This window comes from Tachyglossus aculeatus, unplaced genomic scaffold (assembly GCF_015852505.1).
Source record: "Tachyglossus aculeatus isolate mTacAcu1 unplaced genomic scaffold, mTacAcu1.pri scaffold_144_arrow_ctg1, whole genome shotgun sequence".
Taxonomy (NCBI): domain Eukaryota; kingdom Metazoa; phylum Chordata; class Mammalia; order Monotremata; family Tachyglossidae; genus Tachyglossus; species Tachyglossus aculeatus.
In genome coordinates this window covers 472,396-493,756 of record NW_024044868.1, presented here as the reverse complement: position 1 = coordinate 493,756, position 21,361 = coordinate 472,396, and the positions used below count along the sequence as shown (strand labels likewise).

Below are 21,361 nucleotides of genomic sequence, written 5' to 3'. Positions count from 1 at the left end.
TCCCTGACTTAGCCCTCATTTCCTCCTTTCCCACTCCCTTCTGTGCCGTTCTGATTTGCTCCCTTTATTCACTCCTCCCTCAGCCCCACAGCACAGCATAGGTCCATAGCTGTCATTTGTTTTTTTATATTAATGTCTGCCTCCCCCTCTAGACTGTGAGTTCATTGTGGCTGGGAATGTGTCTGTCAACTCTGTTGTACTGTACTCCCCCAAGAGCACAGTAAGTGCTCAATAAATATGATTGATTGAACTCAACAGAAACACTGAAGACAGCATGATCTATAATAATTTACTACGATGGAATTTATTAAGCACTTACTATATGCAAAGCATTGTTCTAAGCACTGCTTTGCTCTTGTGATTTCCAGGTTTTTTTCTTTCCTCTACCTCTTCTCCCCTGCCCACGATTCCTGATCCAGATCCCTGCCACCAGAAGTGAAGCAGCAATGACCATTAGTGACAGGAACTTTCAAAGCAGTTTAAACCCAAAGGACTTGTGAGACCAATCTCTATCAAATTTTAATCGGCTTGCTACTTGGATGGTAAACTCTTAGTGAGGAAGGTGGTTTGTAAGAGGAAAGTAGAATCTATGCATGACCTGGCAGAAAGAACCTGGGTCTGGGTTCTAATCCTGGCTCTGCCAATTGCTTGCTGGGCGACCTTGGGCAAGTCACTTAATTTCTCTGTGCCTCAATTTCCTCAGCTGTAAAATAGAGATTAGATACCCGTTTTCCCTCCTAGACTGTAAGCTTGTTGTGGGAAAGGAATATGTCTGTTACATTGTTATTGCATACTCTCTCAAACACTTAGTATAATGTTCTGCACACAGTAAGCACACAATACATGCGATTGACTGACTGACTCTGTGGCTCAGTTTCCTCATCTGTAAAATAGGGACCTACTTACTTAGATGTGAGCTCCATGTAGACAGGGACTTTGATTATCTTGTATCTACGCCAGGGCTACCCCTCTCAGGGTCACACTTGGAGAGTTTCCAGTACTCTACCAATCTCGACTACGGGAGGGAGAGTCAAGCAGAGGCCTACCCATTCCATTCCTAGCTTGGCCAGTAGCTAATGAGTGGAAGGCAATCTGCTACAAGTCAAAATTCACCTGTGCTGAGCAGCTGAGGCATGGGAGAGAGCCGAGGGCAAAGACTCAAGTTTACCTTGGGAAAGGAGGCAGTGAAAAACCACTTCCAAATTTTTACCAAGAACACTCTCTGGATCTACTACCAGAACGATTGCAGATGGAAGTGGGGCGTTCTGGGGGAGATGTGTTCATGGCGTCGCTATGGGCCAGAGATGACTCGACAGCATAAAACAACACAAGACCCCAGGGCTTAATACAGTGCACACAGTAGGCACTTAACAGAGACCACCATTATTACCCCAACTTATATTGGCATTGCGGAGGCAATCAATCAATCAATCAATCATATTTATTGAGCACTTACTGTGTGCAGAGCACTGTACTAAGCGCTTGGGAAGTACAAGTTGGCAACATATAGAGATGGGCCCTACCCAACAGTGGGCTCACAGTCTAGAAGGGGGAGACAGACAACAAAACAAAACATATTAACAAAATAAAATAAATAGAATAAATATGTACAAGTGAAAAACATAAATAAATAGAGTAATAAATACGTACAAACATATATACATATATACAGGTGCTGTGGGGAAGGGAAGGAGGTAAGATGGGGGGGATGGAGAGGGGGGTGATGGGGAGAGGAAGGAAGGGGCTCAGTCTGGGAAGGCCTCCTGGAGGAGGTGAGCTCTCAGTAGGGCCTTGAATGGAGGAAGAGAGCTAGCTTGGCGGATGGGCAGAGGGAGGGCATTCCAGGCCCGGGGGATGACGTGGGCCAGGGGTCGACGACGGCACAGGTGAGAACGAGGCACGGTGAGGAGATTAGCAGCAGAGGAGCGGAGGGTGCGGGGTGGGCTGGAGAAGGAGAGAAGGGAGGTGAGGTAGGAGGGGGCGAGGTGATGGACAGCCTTGAAGCCCAGGGTGAGGAGTTTCTGCCTGATGCGCAGATTGATTGGTAGCCACTGGAGATTTTTGAGGAGGGGAGTAACATGCCCAGAGCATTTCTGGAAAAAGACAATCCAGGCAGCGGCGTGAAGTATGGAGGCAACAGCTTGGGGTCCACTAAGGAGAGCTAAAGAGACGGTTTGCATTTATGTTTTTTCCTACCCGCTTCCCAGCCTGGAGGACTCCTAACAACCAAGAAGGCTCCAAGGAGGAGGTGAATCTCAAATCATTCCATTCTGCTGCTCACTAGCTGCACCAATGGGATTTGATTGAGCTAGAATGAGACTGATTTGGGGGGATTGCCCCTGGCGTAACTCCCACCCCTCCCCAGGCTTTGGTCGATTGAGTTACCACGAGTCTGGGTCTGGGCCACCTGAAGCATTTGCTCTACTTCCTGTTAGATCCTTCCATTATTCATAAATCATTTGTATCCACCTGCCACTCCTCATATTAAATTGCGTACTCCCTGAAGGAAGGGAATAATAGTAATAATAATTATGGTATTTGTTAAGTGCTTATTATGTGCCAGGCACTGTACTGTCGTGGGTTCTAATCCCGGCTCTGCCACTTGTCTGCTGTGTGACCTCGGGCAAGTCACTTAACTTCTCTGTGCCTGTTACCTCATCTGTAAAATGGGGATGAAGACTGTGAGCCTCACATGGGACAACCTGATTACCTTGTATCTACCCCAGCACTTAGAACAGTGCTTGGCACATAGTAAGTGCTTAACAAATACCAACATTATTATTATTATTACTAGGCACTGGGATGGATACAAGCAAATCCGGTTCTTCACAGTCCCTGTCCCACATGGGGCTCACAGTCTCGCTCCCCATTTTACAGATGAGGTAACTGAGGCCCAGGGAAGTGACGTGGCTTGCCCAAGGTCACACAGCAGACAAGTGGCAGAGCGAGGATTAGAACCCATGATCTACTGACTCCCAGTCCTGTGGTCTAGCCACTATCCTTTCTCCTGTTCAAATCTGCAACTGCTTAGTAAAGTGCTTAGCACTCTGTGAACACATAACAATAATAATAATGATAATAATAATAATAACAATAATGATAATGATAATAATGATAATAATAAGGCCAAGCACTGTCCTAAGCACTGAAGTAGGTACAAGTTAATTAGGTTGGATCCAGTCCCTGTCACACTCTTAATTCCCATTTTACAGATGAGGTAACTGAGGCCCAGAGAAGTAAAGTGATTTGCCCTAGGTCACACAGCAGATAAGTGGCAGAGTTGGAATTAGAACCCAGGTCCTTCTGATTCAGAAACCTGTGCTCTATCCACTAAACCAAGTTGCTTCTCAATTAAATTGAATTAAATAGATTAATAGATGGATTAACTAGGGACCCTCCAAACCTTCAGAGGAGAAGCAATAAAAATGCCCAGAAAGCAAACAAGGGGTAGTTGTGACCTGACTCAACTGCTCTCAAAGAAGGGAGAAGCAGCTACTAAAGCCTTGGCTGAAAAGATTGAGTCCTGAGGGCCAGCTGCCAAAAGTTTCTAGTCGTCTCAGTTCCAGGTGGAAATTACAGAATAAGTTTCCAAGAAGTCATCCAAAGAGTGGCCAGAGATCACAAAATCTGTTTATTTTGGTCTTAACTGTCCATTTCAGGAGCTAAACTAACTTGTTTTCACCAACTAACCTATTTCCTGTTGACAGGAATTCAATTACAATGTGGCTCAGTGGAAAGAGCCCGAGCTTTGGAGTCAGAGATCATGGGTTCAAATCCCAGCTCTGCCAATTGTCAGCTGTGTGACTTTGGGCAAGTCAGTTAACTTCTCTGTGCCTCAGTGACCTCATCTGTAAAATGGGGATGAAGACTGTGAGCCCCACGAGGGACAACCTGATCATCTTGTAACCTCCCCAGCACTTAGAACAGTGCTGTGCACATAGTAAGCGCTTAATAGATGCCATTATCATTATTATTATTATTACTATTATTATTATTATTATTAATTACCCCTGAACACACCCCAGAACACACTTATCAGCTTCTAGGTTATCATCTTCCCCTCTTCTTCCCCTTATTATTCTTTTTTTCTTTTGTTCCTGGCAGTTCTTAATATAATAATTAAAGCAAAGGATAGTGTGTGTGTGTGTGTGTGTGTGTTTGTGTGTGTGTGTGTGCAAAAACCAAGGTCACACAGGAGACAAGTGGCAGAGCTGCAACTCAAACCAGGTCTCTCAATTCTTAAGATTCATGGGCTTTCCACTAGATTTCCCTGCTGTGCTTTTGAACTCGTTGTTCACAGTGCCTGGTGCTGGATTATTTTTGTTTCGTTTTGGAGGGGTTTGGGGGCCGGGGGGTTGGGGGGTTGTTTCTGTGTCTCACAATTCTTACAGAGCTTCTGCTTGAGAAGAGCCCCGCTTTTCTTGAATGTGTGTTGTCCTACTGATCCACCCACAGCAACTGACTCTCAGTTGTTGCTGTGTTGTAGAGAAGCAGTGTGGCTTACCATGTGTAGAGCACTGAACTAAGTGCTTGGGAGACTACAATGTAGCAATAAACAGAGCATTCCCTGCTCACAGTGAGCTTATGGTCTAGAGGGGAAAACAGACACTAATATAAATAAATAAATTACAGGTGAGGAAATAAATGTTGTGGGGCTGAGATGGGGAATGAATAAAGGAAGCAAGTCAGGGTGTCGCTGAAGGGAGTGGGAAAAGAAGAAAGGAGAGCTTAGTCAGGGAAGGCCTCTTGGACAAGATGGGCCTTCAATAAGGCTTTGAATGGGGGGAGAGTCATTGTCTGTCGGATTTGAGGAGGGAGGGTGTTCCAGACCAGTGGCAGGATGTGGGCGAGGGGTCGGTGGTGAGATAGATGAGAAGGAAGCACAGTGAGAAGGTTAGCATTTAGAGGAGCAAAGTGTGTGGGCTGGGTTGGAGTAGTAGAGTAGTGGGGAGAGGTAGGAGGGGGCAAGGTGATTGACTGCTTTGAAGGCAATGATGAGGACCATGACATTGCAAGTACGATAGCTAGCAATAAACTATCCTTTGTAACCTTCCTATATCCTTCAAATATTACTCCCTGCCCAGTGGAATTTCATTATAGCAAAAGCCCGTCGGCTGAAACAACGAACGTAATGGGAAATCTATTACCAATTTATTAGTGAAACAGAAGTTTTCCATTTTGGAATGGTCCCGGTGGATTTATACTACACTCTATCTCTCCCTCTTCTTTCGCACTCACCCCGCCCCCTGCTTCTTCCACCCTACTTCTCACCGCACGCCTCCACGGTAATGAATTCAGGAGCCTCTTCTATTTTGTTGGTCATTTTGTTGGGGGAAGCAGCATGGCATAGTGGATAGAACACAGGCCTGGGAGCCAGAAGGTTCGACCTCAGCTCAGCCGTTTGTCTGCTGGTGACCTTGGGCAAGTCACTTCACTTCTCTGGGCCTCGGTTAGCTCATCTGTAAAACGGAGATTAAAACTGTGAGTTAGACAGGGACTGTGTCCAACCTGATTTGCTTGTATCCGCCCCAGCCCTTAGTACAGTGCCTGGCACATAGTAAGCGCTTGACAAATACCATTATTATTATTATTATTATTACTGTTATTACGATGGTGGTTTGAAAGGCTACCAGGTATTTTGTGCTCCGCACTTCAAACCTTCTCTGCATAGCCAACCCAGTGACAATGAGTGCATTGGCACAGCCCAATCCAAAAAATAGAAATAGAAATAACAATTGTGGTATTCAGCACTTACCATGTGCCAAGTACTTTACAAAATGCTGTATAGGATACAAGATAATGAGGTTGGGCACAGTCCCTGTCCCATATGAGGTTCACAGTGTAAGAAAGATGTATAACAGGTATTTTATCTCTGTTTTACAGATGAGGTAACTAAGCAGAATGGCTTAGTGGAAACAACCCGGGCTTGGGAGTCAGAGGACATGGGTTCTAATCCTGACTCTGCCACTTGTCTGCTGTGTGACCTTGGGCAAGCCACTTAACTTCTTTGTGCCTCAGTTACCTCATCTGTAAAATAGAGACTAAGACTGTGAGCTCCACGTGGAACAACCTGATTACTTTGTATCTACCCCAGAACTTCGAACAGTGCTTGGCACATAGTAAGCGCTTAACAAATACCTTTTTTTAAGGCACATAGAAGTTGAGATTTCCCCAGGTCACACAGGAAGCCAGAGGTGGAGGCAGAATTAGAATCCGGGTCTTCTGATTCCCAAGCCCATACTCTTTCCACTAGACCATGCTGGAAATGAAAGTTAGAGAATATATCTGATTGAGTTAATAATAATAATAATAATTATAATAATAGTATTTGTTAAGCATTTACTAAGTGCCAAGCACTGTTCTAAACACTGGGGTAGATAACAAGGTAATCAGGTTTACCTCAGCCCTAGCATCACCACCAGACTGTAAGCTCATTGCGTGTGGGGAATGTGTCTGTTATTTCATTATATTGTACTCACCCAAGCACTTAGTACAATGCTCTGCACACAGTAAGTGCTCAATGATTATGATTGACTGACTAACCACTACTGCAAAAGCAACTGAAGCCTCTCAGTCCATCAAACAATAATATTTCCTGAGCACCTACTGCGTTATTTATTTATATTAATGTCCTTCTCCCCCTCTAGACTGTAAGCTCATTATGGGCAAGAACTGTGTCTTGCTAATCTATTGTAGTTTCTCATTCATTCTTTCAATCGTATTTATTGAGCACTTACTGTATACAGATCACTGTACTAAGCTCTTGGGAAGTATAAGTTGGGAACTTCTAGAGACAGTCCCTACCCAACAACGGGCTCACAGTCTAGAAGGGGGAGACAGACAACAAAACAAATTAACAAAATAAAATAAATAGAATAACTACGTACAAGTAAAATAAATAGAGTAATAAATATGTACAGATTAATTTGTGTTGTGTCATCAGAACAAATAGAATTAAAGCTAATTCTCAAGTGCATAGAAGAGTACTCTGCACATAGTAAGTGCTCAATAAATACCATTAACTGATTGATTGATTGATTGGTTAAGAGCATTGAATTAAGCACTTTGGGAGAGTACAAGAGAATTAGTAGGCACGATCCTTGCATCAAGGAGCTTACCATCTAGGGGAGAAAGATGCAAAAATCAATTACATCTAAGTGGAAATACAAAAGCATAAAGATGCATGGCACAGTGGAAAGAACACGGGCCTGGGGCTCAGGGGACCTGGGTTCTAATCCTGATCTGCCACTTGCCTGTTTGGTGACCTTGGGCAGGTCAGTTGACTTCTCCATGCTTCAGTTTCCTCATCTTTAAAATGGGATGAAGTTCCGATGCTCTCTTCCCCTTAGATTGGGAATCCCATGTGGGACAGGGACCGGGTCTGACCTGATTATTGTGTCTCTATCCCAGTGTTGACTATAGTGCTTGGCACCTAGCAAATGCTTAAAAAATCCCATTATTATTACTACTGCTACTACTACTAATGATAATAATAAATACGTACATAAGTGTTGAGGCAGAAATCTGGGTTGAGTGTCCAAGGATTTACGGGATGCACTCAGGGGATTTCTATATGAAGAAAATGGTATCATCTAATCTCGGCTGATGGGAAGCTCCTTGAGGACAGGGGCCAGACCTGCTTAACCAGACCCCTAGAACAGCAGACAGAGCCCAGCTCCCTATGGATGCCCAGTAATTACTGGTGGATGAGGATTAGGATAGAAGCATTAATCCTGGTTTTAAATGGGATCTGGAAATTAGTCAGGCATAGGAAAACTCATGAACTACCTAGGATTCTCCTTCCACCATTTCCCATTTCCGATAGAGCCTCTTAGGGATGGAGGGGAGGAAAGGAGGAAAAGGAGGAGCTTTTCAATTCCAGTTCTGCATTGGCCTGGAAGATTCTCCCATTTTCAGTAATGGTGGTAGAACCTTCCCAAATGGGAATATACTTTTTCAAGTTCCAGGAGATTGGGAGCTATCCAAGACCTTAACTATAGTGCTACCTATGTGAGGCTTTATCTAGTCTAAAAACACACGAGCGCACACAGATTCCCATGCACACAAACACGGGAAAAAGAAAAATAACCCAAGATGTCCTCCTTTAAACCAACAAAATAACCCAAAACAGGGTTTGGTCTGTGTTCAGAGTCTGAATGAGAATGTTGTGAATTCCAGAGTGTTCTTTCTTTCTGCCTCACAGCTGGTGGCAAGGGATATTGCTACATGAAAGCTGCCCTGTCAGTATCAATCATTATTACTTGTGCTGCTACATTCCAGAGAATGAATTGGCCTCATTGGTAACTCCACGGCTAGGTGATTATCACAGACAAGCCAAACTGAACCCCCGGTTCTACAGGCAGATTAATCAGAATTGGAGATTTTATAAAGACAAGAAACACCTCTGGTGTGGAAAGGGAAACAAAATGGTTGTGTTACTCTCTTCTTACCCATCTTCCAATTACTGCATGTGCCTACCGGAATTAAAGGGAAGTGTTTTTTTTTTAGAGAAGACAAAAGCGATCAACTCGAACCCTTCCTATTTTGTGTAGGGAAGTGTTTTTTTTTAAAGAAGACAAAAGCGATCAACTTGAACCCTTCCTATTTTGTGTACCCTTACAATCAATCAATCAGTGGTAATTACTGGGTGCTGCCAGTCTATCCCATCTGCTTCTTTCTTTCTTTACTCCCGGTCCTTGGTGGGAGCCCAGTTGACTTCCCATCCATAATTGTGATTATGGTGTTCATTAATAGCTGCACCAGATAGAAGATGATCAGATTGAATCAATCACTGGCATTTATGAAGTGCTTACTGTGTGCAGAGCATTGTACTGTGTGCGTGGGAGAGTACAATGTAACAGAATTGTTAGGAAGGATCCCTGGCCACAAGGAGAAGCAGCGTGGCTCAGTGGAAAGAGCACGGGCTTTGGAGTCAGAGGTCATGGGTTCGAATCCCGGCTCTGCCAATTGTCAGCTGTGTGACTTTAGACAAGTCTCTTGACTTCTCTGTGCCTCAGTTCCCTCATCAGTACAATGGGGAAGAAGACTGTGAGCCCCCTGTGGGGCAACCTGATCGCCTTGTAATAATAATAATAATAATGATGGCATTTATTAAGCGCTTACTATGTGCAAGCACTGTTCTAAGAGCTGGGGAGGTTGCAAGGTGATCAGGTTGTCCCATGGGGGGCTCACATTCTTAATCCCCATTTTACAGATGAGGTAACTGAGGCACAGAGAAGTTAAGTGATTTGCCCAAAGTCACACAGCTGACAAGTGGCAGAGCCGGGATTTGAAGCCATGACCGTTGACTCTAAAGCCTGTGCTCTTTCCACTGAGCCACACTGCTCCCCAGCGCATAAAACAGTGCTTTGCATGTAGTAAGCGCTTAATAAATGCCATTTTTAAAAAAGGAGTTTACAGACCAGAGGGGAGACAGATATTAACATGAATTCCAGTTGGATATATAGGTAAATGGGGAGGGTACAGACAGAAGTGCAAAGGTGATCAAACAGAATCAATCAGTGGTAGTTACTGAGCACTGTACTAAGTGCGTGGGAAAGTACAATAGAATACAGTTAGTAAAGGTGATGGTAGAGGTAGATGGAAGTTGATAGAGGTGATGCAGAACAGAGAGCTAATGGGGAAAGTGAGGCATCTTGGAAGAAATATAATAACGATGATAATAATAATAATGGTATTTATTAAGTGCTTATTATGTGCCAAGCACTGTTGTAAGTACTGGGATAGATACGAAGTTATCAGTTTGGACAGAGCCTCTGTCCCACATGGAGCTCAGAATCTAAGCAGAAGGGAATAGGATTTAATCCCACAGTTTTGCAGATGAGGAAACTGAGGGGATAGAAGGGAGTAGAATTTAATCCCTCATTTTTACAAATGAGGAAACAGGTCCAGAGAAGAGAAATGACTTGCCTACGGTCACATAGCAGACAAGTGACAGAGCTGGGATTAGAACCAAGGTCCTCTAACTCCCAGGCTTGTGCTCTTTTCACTAGGCCACACTCCTTCTCTACGATTTTAGTAGGGCTTTGAAGATGAGGAGAGTGGTGGTCTGTCAGATTCATTCATTCAATCATATTTATTGAGCACTTACTGTGTGCAGAGCACTGTCCGAAGTGCTTGGAATGGGGAAGGAGTTCCAGGCCAGAAGAAAGATTCAGGCAGGGGGTCAGCAGTGAGAAAGATGAGATTGAGGCTCAGGGAACAGGCAGTCCTTAAAAGAGCTCAATGTGTCGTCTGGATTGAAGCAGGAGATCAGTGAAGTAAGGTAGAAGGAGGAGAGCTGATTTAAAATCATGGTAAGGAGTTTCTAGGTAGATGGGCAGTCATTGGAAGGTTTTGATGGGTGATGAGACATGGATTTAGTTTTTTTTTAGAGAAATAATTAAGGCAGCAGAATGACATATGGACTGGAGAGGGTAGAGACAGGAAGCAGGGAGGCCATGGAAGTGGCTGAGTCAGTAATTAAAGCATGCTATAAGAGCTTGGATCAGCATGGGAACAGCTTGGGTGGAGAGGAAGGGGTGATTCTAGAGATGTGAAGGTAGAGTCGACTGGATTTGGTGGCAGACTGAGTATAAGGGTTGAATGAGAGGGATAAGTTGAGGATAATGCCAAGGTTATGGTGGTGGTGGTGGTGTCTACAGCTATGGAAAAGTCCGGGGAAGCTAGGGTCTGGGTAGGAACAGAGGCACAGAGAAATTAAGTGACTTGCCCAAGGTCACCCAGCAAGCAATTGGCAGAGCCAGGATTAGAACCCAAGCCCAGGTTCTTTCCGCCAGGTCATGCATAGATTCCACTTTCCTCTTACAAACCACCTTCCTTAGTAAGAGTTTACCATCCAAGTAGCAAGCCGATTAAAATTTGATAGAGATTGGTCTCACAAGTTCTTTGGCTTTAAACTGCTTTGAAAGTTCCTGTCACTAATGGTCATTGCTGCTTCACTTCTGGTGACAGGGATCTGGATCAGGAATCGTGCGTGGGCAGGGGAGAAGTGGTAGAGGAAAGAAAAAAACCTGGAAATCACAAGAGCAAAAATCAAAGGATAGCAAGCAGATGACTTTGAAATAGACAAGGGTCCAAGCAAATCCTTGCCTAGACCTCCTGGCTGTCATAATAATAATTGTAATAATAATAATAATTGTGGTATTTGTTAAAAGCTTACTGTGTGCCAGGCACTGAACTAAGTGCTGGGCTGGGGTCTACTTATTCTACTGTTCTCTCCCAAACCTTCAATAAGGCTTCGAAGGCGGGAGAGAGTGATATTTGTGGATTTGAGGAGGGAGGGCCTTCCAGAGGCAGAACATGGGTGAGGGGTCAGCAGTGAGATAGACGAGCTCGAAGTACAGTGAGAAGGTTAGCATTAGAGGAGCCAAGTGTGTGGGCTGGGTTGTACTAGGAGAGTAGCAGGGTGAGGTAGAAGGGGGCAAGGTGATTGAGTGCTTTAAAGCCAATGGTGAGGATTTTGTTCGATGTAGAAGTGGTCAGACAAGCACTGGAGGTCCTTGAAGAATGGGGAAACATGTCCTAAATGTTTTTGTAGAAAAGTGATCTGGGCAGCAGAGAGAAGTTTGGAAGTTCTGAGCGGTCAGAGAGTTAGACTCAGCCGGTCCTAGACCTTGGAGGCCATCTGGTTTGGGAGGCATGGGAGGAGAATAGCACATCACTTCTCTCTGCCTCAATCGCCTCATCTGTAATTGGCACTAAATCCCCCTCCCTCCGATTTAGACCATGAGCCCCAAGTGGGACAGGGTCTGTGTCCAACACGATAAACTTGTATCTCTCCCAGGGTTTAGAAATGTGCTTGATACAGAGTAAGGCTTAACGAATACCACAGAATGAAATAAAAAGGACCCCTCTTCTGCTCTGTGTCTGGGTTGGATATGTTGGGTTCGAGGTGTCGGCAGGACATCCAAGAAGAGAGGCCCTGAAATCAGAAGGAAACGGGAGACTGCAGAGAAGGAGAGAGAGAGATTGAACACATACCTTCTCCTACATGGGTCTCACAGAGGGACAGAGAACAGGAATCTTATCCACATTTTACAGATGAGGAAACAGAGGTACAGAGGGGTAAAGTGACTTTCCCTCAGTCATGCAGCAGGCAGGTGCAGCATGGCTTAGTGGAAAGAGCCCGGGCTTGGGAGTCAGAGGTCGTGGGTTCTAATCCCAGATCCACTACTTGTCATCTGTGTGACCTTGGGCAAGTCACTTCACTTCTCTGTGCCTCAGTTACCTTATCTGTAAAATGAGGATTAAGACTGTGAGCCCCACGTGGGGCAACCTGATAACCTTGTATCTACCCCAGCACTTAAAACAGTGCTTGGCAGATACTAAGAGCTTAACAAATATTATTGTTATTATTATTATTATTATTATTATTATTATTATTGTGTGGCAGGGCTGTGTTGAGAACCTGGGTGCCGTGACACCCAGGCCTGTGAGGTTTTCACAAGGCATCACTGCCCTTCCATCTAGACTGTGTGGCTCAGTGGACAGAGTGCAGGCTTTGGAATCAGAGGTCATGGGTTCAAATCCCGGCTCCACCAATTGTCAGCTGTGTGACTTTGGGCAAGTCACTTAACTTCTCTGGGCCTCAGTTACCTCATCTGTAAAATGGGGATTAAGAATGTGAGCCCCTTGTGGGACAACCTGATCACTTTGTAACCTCCGCAGTGCTTAGAAGAGTGCTTTGCACATAGTAAGTGCTTAATAAATGCCATTATTATCATCATCATCATCATCATCTAGACTTACCTTAGCTTAGCACCCCACTTCAGTTCCACTTCACTCTGTTGTCTGGACGATTTTGCTACGAAACCATTAAGTCCTTACATCCCCGCTCCTCAAGAACCAAACAGAAACTTTTTACCATTGACTTTATAGCACTCAGTCACCTTGTCCCCTCCTACCTTACCACTCTGATTTCTACTCGAGTCCAGCCCCAACACTTCACTCCTCTAATGCCAACTGAATCACTGCCATCATCATCATCATCATCATCATCATCATCATCATCATCAATCGTATTTATTGAGCGCTTACTATGTGCAGAGCACTGTACTAAGCGCTTGGGAAGTACAAATTGGCAACATATAGAGACAGTCCCTACTCAACAGTGGGCTCACAGTCTAAAAGGGGGAGACAGAGAATAAAACCAAACATACTAACAAAATAAAATAAATAGAATAGGTATGTACAAATACAATAAATATATAAATAGAGTAATAAATATGTACAAACATATATACAGGTGCTGTGGGGAAGGGAAGGAGGTAAGATGGGGGGGATGGAGAGGGGGACGAGGGGGAGAGGAAGGAAGGGGCTCAGTCTGGGAAGGCCTCCTGGAGGAGATGAGCTCTCAGCAGGGTCTGGAAGGGAGGAAGAGAGCTAGCTTGGTGGATGGGCAGAGGGAGGGCATTCCAGGCCCGGGGGATGACGTGGGCCGGGGGCCGATGGCGGGACAGGTGAGAACGAGGTACGGTGAGGAGATTAGTGGCGGAGGAGCGGAGGGTGCGGGCTAGGCTGTAGAAGGAGAGAAGGGAGGTGAGGTAGGAGGGGGCGAGATGATGGAGAGCCTTGAAGCCCAGGGTGAGGAGTTTCTGCCTGATGTGCAAATTGATTGGTAGCCACTGGAGATTTTTGAGGAGGGGAGTAATATTCCCAGAGCGTTTCTGGACAAAGATAATCCGGACAGCAGCATGAAGTATGGATTGAAATGGAGAGAGACACGAGGATGGGCGATCAGAGAGAAGGCTGATGCAGTAGTCCAGACGGGATAGGATGAGAGCTTGAATGAGCAGGGTAGCAGTTTGGATGGAGAGGAAAGGGCGGATCCTGGCAATGTTGTGGAGCTGAGACCGGCAGGTTTTGATGACGGCTTGGATGTGAGGGGTGAATGAGAGAGCGGAGTCGAGGATGACACCAAGGTTGCGGGCTTGTGAGACAGGAAGGATGGTGGTGCCGTCAACAGAGATGGGAAAGTCAGGGAGAGGGCAAGGTTTGGGAGGGAAGACAAGGAGTTCAGTCTTCAACATGTTGAGCTTTAGGTGGCGGGCAGACATCCAAACGGAGATGTCCTGAAGGCAGGAGGAGATGCGAGCCTGGAGAGAGGGGGAGACAGCAGGGCAGAGATGTAGATCTGGGTGTCATCAACGTAGAGATGATAGTTGAAGCCGTGGGAGCGAATGAGGTCACCAAGGGAGTGCGTGTAGATCGAGAACAGAAGGGGACCAAGCACTGAACCTTGGGGAACCCCCACAGTAAGAGGATGGGAGAGGGAGGAAGAACCTGCAAAAGAGACTGAGAAAGAACGACCGGAGAGGTAAGAGGAGAATCAGGAGAGGACAGAGTCTGTGAAGCCAAGGTCAGATAGCGTGTTGAGAAGAAGGGGGTGGTCCACAGTGTCAAAGGCAGCTGAGAGGTCGAGGAGGATTAGGACAGAGTAGGAGCCGTTGGATTTGGCAAGCAAGAGGTCATTGGTGACCTTTGAGAGGGCAGTTTCCGTGGAATGTAGGGGACGGAAGCCAGACTGGAGGGGGTCGAGGAGAGAGTTGTTGTTGAGGAATTCTAGGCAGCGAGTGTAGACAACTCGTTCAAGGAGTTTGGAAAGGAACGGTAGGAAGGATATGGGGCGATAACTAGAAGGTGAGGTGGGGTCAAGAGAAGGTTTTTTTTTAGGATGGGAGAGACATGGGCATGTTTGAAGGCAGAGGGGAAGGAACCAGTGGAGAGTGAGCAGTTGAAGATGGAAGTTAAGGAGGGGAGAAGGGATGGAGTGAGAGATTTCATGAGATGAGAGGGAATGGGGTCAGAAGCACAGGTGGCCGGAGTAGCACTTGAGAGGAGGGAGGAGAGCTCCTCTGAGGATACTGCTGGGAAGGATGCGAGAGTAGCAGAGAGTGTTGAGAGCCGGGGGGATGGAGAAAGGGGGGAAGAGACTTTGGGGAGGTCGGACCTGATGGATTTAATTTTGTTAATGAAGTAGGAGGCCAGATCGTTGGGGGTGAGGGAAGGAGGAGGGGGAGGAACCGGGGGCCTGAGAAGGGAGTTGAATGTATGGAAGAGCTGGCGGGGGTGATGGGCATGGGTGTCAATAAGGGAGGAGAAATAGTTTTGTCTGGCAGAAGAGAGGGCTGAGTTAAGGCAGGAAAGGATAAACTTGAAGTGAACGAGGTTGGCATGGTGTTTAGACTTTCGCCAGCAGCGTTCGGCAGCTCGAGCATAAGAGCGAAAGAGGCGGACAGTGGCAGTGATCCAGGGCTGTGGGTTAGTGGTACGAGAGCGGCGAAGGGAAAGGGGAGCGTGTGAGTCTAGCTGAGTAGAAAGGGTAGAGTTGAGAGCTGTAATCTGATCATCAAGACTGCGTAGAGAGGAAAGGGCGGCGAGGTGGGGTGTGAGGCGCTCCGAAAGATGGGTGGGGTCAAGAGAGCGGAGATCTCTGTGAGGGAGTAATACGGATTTACAGGGGAAAGGAGTGTGAGTGAGGAGGCAGGTGAGAAGATTATGATCAGAGAGAGGGATTTCAGAGTTGGTGAGGGTGGACACAGTGCAGCAGTAGGAGATGATGAGGTCGAGGGTATGACCAAGTTGGTGAGTGGGTGAGGTGGGGTGGAGGAAGAGGTTGGCAGCGTCAAGGAGAGATAGAAGGCGGGCGGCAGAGGAGTCGTTAGGGGTATCCATGTGGATATTGAAGTCTCCGAGGATCAGAGTGGGCATGGAGAAGGAGAGAAGGAAGGTGAGGAAGGGGGTCCAAGTCGTTAAAGAAGTTGGAAGTGGGGCCAGGAGGGTGGTAGATGACTGCTACAAGAATCTGGAGGGGGTGGTGGAGGCAAATAATGTGGGCTTCAAAGGAAGGGAAGGAAAGGGAAGGGGGAGGAGGGATAGTGCGAAAGCAACATTGGGGGGCGAGAAGGAAGCCGACACCTCCTCCTTTTCCGGTGAGTCTGGGGGAGTGGGAGAAGAAGAGGCCTGCACTGCAGAGGGCAGCAGAAGAGACCGTGTCATCTGGAGACAGCCAAGTTTCAGTTAGGGCGAGGAGGAGTAGAGAGCTGGAAAGGAATAGGTCCAGGATGAAAGGGATCTTACTTAAAACGGAGCGGGGGTTCCAGAGGCCACACTTGGCAGCAGCTGTCGAGGGAGGGGAGGGAGGGGGAAGGGTGCAAGGGGTGGGGAGGGTTTGGATTGGGATGAGTTTGCGGGGGCCTGGGCGGGGAGAGTGGGAGGGGGGGTGGTGATGGGAAAGGAGAACTGGGATGGGGTGGGGGCGGGGAGAAGGGGAGGGAGGGGGCCGGGAGGGAGGAGTGGAGGACCTGCGCTGGTACAGAGGAATCCTTGGTAGGGCGTGAGGGGGAGTGGTCTTGGTGGGGGAGAGGGAGGGAAAAAGCTGGGTGGGAGAGGGGAAGGGGAAGGTGAGGAATGGGAATGGCAGTTGGGAGCAAGGGAATTGAAAGCTTATTTATCTTACTTTTTATCTCACTGCCAGCCCCTGGCCCACATGCTGCCTTTGGTTTGGACTTCCCTCTCACTTCACATCCGATAGATGATCACGCTCCTCACTTTCAAGACTATGTTAAAAGCACATCTCCTCCAGGAAGCCTTCCCTGACTAAACCTTCATTTCTCCCACTCTTTCATTCATTCATTCAATCATATTTATTGAGCACTTACTGTGTGCACAGCACTGTAATAAGTGCTTCGAAAGTATAATTCAGCAATAGAGACAATCCCTGCCCATACTCCCTTCTGCATCACCCTTGCACTATGATTCACACTTTTCATTCTGCCCATCCTGAGCCCCACAGCATTTATGTCTATATCTGTAATTCATTTCTTTATATTAATTCCCGTCTTCCCCTCTAAACTGAAAACTCGTAATGGACAGGGAACATGTCTACCAACTCTGTTCTATGGTACTCTCCCAGGCGCTTAGTAAAGTGCTCTGCACACAGTATGTGTTCAATAAATATGAATGATTGATTGGATTACCTGATCATCTCCTTCCCATCTACAAGTTCAGGCTCTGTTTTGCAGTGTTCCCAGTGGAGGAGTCCAGGAGATAATCTAGGATTTACTAGTTATTTTATCAGTCAACAAGACACTTGGAGATATAGGGAAAGCTGAGAAGTGCTTCCACTTCCTCTAGATGGGGAAGTAGAAGATGGAGGGTCCCAATGTTTTAAACCCCATTAAGCATGAACCATCATTCTGCCCCTTCTTGTGGAGATTTTCTCAGTGTTCGCCTCTGTGCTATTATTAATAACAATAATAATAATTGTGGTATTTGTTAAGCACCTACTATATGCCAGGCACTGTACTAAGCACTGGGGTGGAGGGCAAAGTGGATAGAGCAAGGGCCTGAGAGTCAGAAGGTCATGGGTTCTAATCCCAGTTCTGCCGCTTGTCTTCTGAGTGACCTTGGGCAAGTCACTTTGCTTCTCTGCACCTCAGTTACTTCATTTGTAAAATGGGGATCAAGACTGTGAGCTCCCTATGGGACAGGGACTGTGTCCAACCTGATTTGGTTGTACTTCCCCCGGTGCTTAGTTCAGTGCCTGGAACATAGTAAACACTTAACAAATATCATAATTATTATTATTATAAGCAAATAGGGTTGGACACAGCCCCTGTCTCATGTGAGACTCACACTCATCCCCATTTTACAGATGAGGTAACTGAGGCCCAGAGAAGTCAAGTGACTTGCCCAAGGTCACATGGCAGACAAGTGGTGGAACCCATGTTCTATCCACTCCACCATGTTGCATTCCCCTCCCTCCCAAAACAACCTCCCTCTCCACATTCCCCAGCCCCTATCCCTTCCCTCCCTCAAATAAATCTTTGTAATCCAATCGGATTACAATCGGAGGTGGGGATAATCAGTGGCAGGACTCCTTCAGGCTTCAGAACCTTTGCCTTCAGGATGTCCTGCTCCCCCCACCGACAAAAGGCAGCAGCCCCAAACTGGAGATAGAAAACAGATGGAGAAATAAACTAAACAACCCTCAAAGGTGAGAGATGGGCAAAGGGTCTGTTTCCATTTTTATGGGCTCAAAAATATTTTACCAGGCAGCCACGTCTGTATTGTTTCATTAAAATCCAAGTTCCACCGGAGGCCAGGCTGTCTTCTGTCGAATCTACATGGGCAGTAGACTGGTCTGCGGGGAAGGACACGGAACTGGGCACTAGAAGACCTGGGTTCTAGTCCTAGCTCTGCCACTGGTCTGCTGTGTGACCATGGGCAAGTGACTTGGACTCTCTGGCTCTCTTTGTCCTCATGTTTAAAATAAAGGTGAGATCTCTGAACTTCCTGCCCTTTAGACTGTGAAGCTTGAGTGGGCCAGGGACTGTGTCTGATCTGTACTTGTACTTGTAACTTGTAACTTGTACTTCCCAAGCACTTAGTACAGTGCTTTGCACACAGTAAGCGCTCAATAAATACAATTGATTGATTGATTGATCTGTAAGCTCCTTGTGGGTAGAGACCACGTCTGTTAACTATTGTACTGGTACTTCCCCAAGCGCTCAAATGCAGTGCTCTGCACACAGTAAGCGCCCAAATAAACGCCACTGAGTGAGTGATTGATTACCTTGTTTCTACCTCAGTGTGAGCTAGTGGAAAGAGCGTGGGCCCGTGAGTCAGATGAGTCAAAGGTCCTGGGTTCTAATTCTACCTCTGCCACTTGTGCAATATGTGACTTTGTGGTAAGTCACTGCATTTCTCTGGGTCTCAGCTTCCTCATCTATAAAATGGGAATTCGATACCTCTTCTCCCTGCAATTAGATTGTGAGCCCCAAGTGGAACAGAAATAGGACCTGATTATCAATCAACCAGATTTACCGAATGCTTATGGTGAGTAGAGCACTGTACTAAGCGCTTGGGAGAACACAATATACCAGAGTTGGTTGGCTGTTTTCGCTCTACTCCAGCAAAAGTGCTCCACAAATACCACAGTTATTATTATTGTTACTGTTGTGTCCAATCAGAATATCTTGCGTCTACCCTTTGTTTCAACTAATAATGTGTGCTTAGTAAATATCATAAAGACAAAATAGAACAGCAACAGGGATCTCTTTCCGATTCCTGAATTGTTTGACCCGACTGGCCTCAGGGAGTTCTTTTCTTTTGCAAGTCTGAAAAGTTTGGTAGAGTTTGTTTGTGGTGCCAGAGAGCCTCCTTCATTAGCAATTGTGAGAAACACCACCTCCAAAGAGTGTTAAAACAATTCAGATTGTTGCAAAAACAGGAAGGAGAGATTTTCTCTTTCAAACTACTGTAGTGACTAGGTGTTGCGTAAACAAAAATAAACATATATATTTAGGCTTCTCACTGATTTTTTTTAAACTTTAGCGTTCAAAGTTTCCCGCATTAGATTGTAAGCTCCTAGTGGTCAGGAATCCTGTCTACCAACTCTATTTTATTGCAAATAATAATAATACTAAGAAGTAGCGTGGATCAGTGGAAAGAGCAGGGGCTTTGGAGTCAGAGGTCATGGGTTCAAATCCCGGCTCCGCCACTTGTCAGCTGTGTGACTTTGGACAAGTCACTTAACTTCTCTGGGCCTCAGTTACCTCATCTGTAAAATGGGGATTAAGACTGTGAGCCCCATGTGGGTCAATCTGATCACCTTATATCCCCCCCAGCGCTTAGAACAGTGCTTTCCACATAGTAAGCACTTAATAAATGCCATCATTATTACTATGTGCCAGCCACTGTTCTAAGGGCTGGAGTAGTTACAAAATAATCCGGCTGATCACAATTCCTGTCTCACACAGGGTTTACAGTCTTAATCTCCATTTTGCAGATGAGGGAACTGAGGCACAGAGAAGTTAAGTGACATGCCCAAGGTCACACAGCAGACAAGTGGCAGAGCCTGGATTAGAACCCATGACCTTCTGACCCCCAGGCCCATGCTCTATCAACTAGTATAGTGCTCTGCACACAGAAGTGTTCATTGCCATCGATTGATTAAAAACGGATTCAAAGCCTCATTGAAGGCACATCTCCTCCAAGAGGCCTTCCCTAAGTCGTCTTTTCCTTTTCTTCCATTCCCTTCTACTCCTTTGCATCACCCTGACTTGCCCGCTTTCTTCATCCACCCTCCCACCCCACAACACTTATGTACATAACCTTAATTTATTTGTATATATTAACTTCTGTTTCCCCCTCTGTAAGCTTTCTGTGGGCAGGGAAGGTGTCTGTTATATTGTAATAATAATAATAATGATAGTTGTATTCATTCATTTATTCATTCAATCGTATTTATTGAGCACTTACTGTGTGCAGAGCACTGCACTAAGCGCTTGGGAAGTACAAGTTGGCAACATATAGAGACGGTCCCTACCCAACAGCGGGCTCACAGTCTAGAAGGGGGATACAGACAACAAAACAAAACATGTGGACAGGTGTCAAGTCATCAGAATAAATAGAAGTAAAGCTAGATGCACATCATTAACAAAATGAATAGAATAGTAAATATGTACAAGTAAAATAAATAGAGTAATAAATCTGTACAAACATATATACAGGTGCTGTGGGGAGGGGAAGGAGGTAGGGCTGGGGGGATGGAGAGGAGAGGAAAAGGGGGGCTCAGTGTGAGAAGGCCTCTTGGAGGAGGTGAGCTCTCAGTAGGGCTTTAAAGGGAGGAAGAGAGCTAGCTTGGTGGATGCGGGGAGAGAGGGCACTCCAGGCCAGCGGAAGGATGTGGACCGGGGGTCGACGGCAGGACAGGTGAGAGCGAGGCGTGGTGAGAAAGTAAGCAGCAGAGGAGTGGAGGATGCGGGCTGGGCTGTCGAAAGAGAGAAGGGAGGTGAGGTAGGAGGGGCTGAGGTGATAGAGAGCCTTGAAGCCGAGAGTGAGGAGTTTTTGCTTGATGCTTAGGTTAACTGGTAGCCACTGGGGATTTTTGAGGAGGGGAGTAACATACCCAGACGTTTCTGCACAAAGATGGTCCGGGCAGCAGCGTGAAGTATAGACTGAAGCAGGGAGAGACAGGAGGATGGGAGATCAGAGAGGAGGCTGATGCAGTAATCCAGTCGGGATAGGATGAGAGATTGAACCAACAAGGGAGTGGTTTGGATGGAGAGGAAAGGGCGAATCTTGGCGATGTTGCGGAGGTGAGATTGGCAGGTTTCGGTGACGGATTGGATGTGAGGGGTGAACGAGAGAGCAGAGTCGAGGATGACACCAAGGTTGTGGGCTTGTGAGACGAGAAGGGTGGTAGTGCCATCTACAGCGATGGGAAAGTCAGGGACAGGGCAGGGTTTGGGAGGGAAGATAAGGAGTTCAGTCTTGAACATATTGAGTTTTAAAAAATATGGAACGCTTCACAAATTTGTGTGTCATCTTGTAC

General features: G+C 46.3%; 1 non-coding gene across 1 annotated transcript; it reads left to right on the top strand.

Moving 5' to 3' along the window:
* Window positions 1-965: 965 nt before the first annotated feature.
* Window positions 966-1,103, top strand: LOC119923110. The gene has a single exon (XR_005448765.1). It is a non-coding gene; the product is annotated as a small nucleolar RNA SNORA7 (small nucleolar RNA).
* Window positions 1,104-21,361: the final 20,258 nt, after the last annotated feature.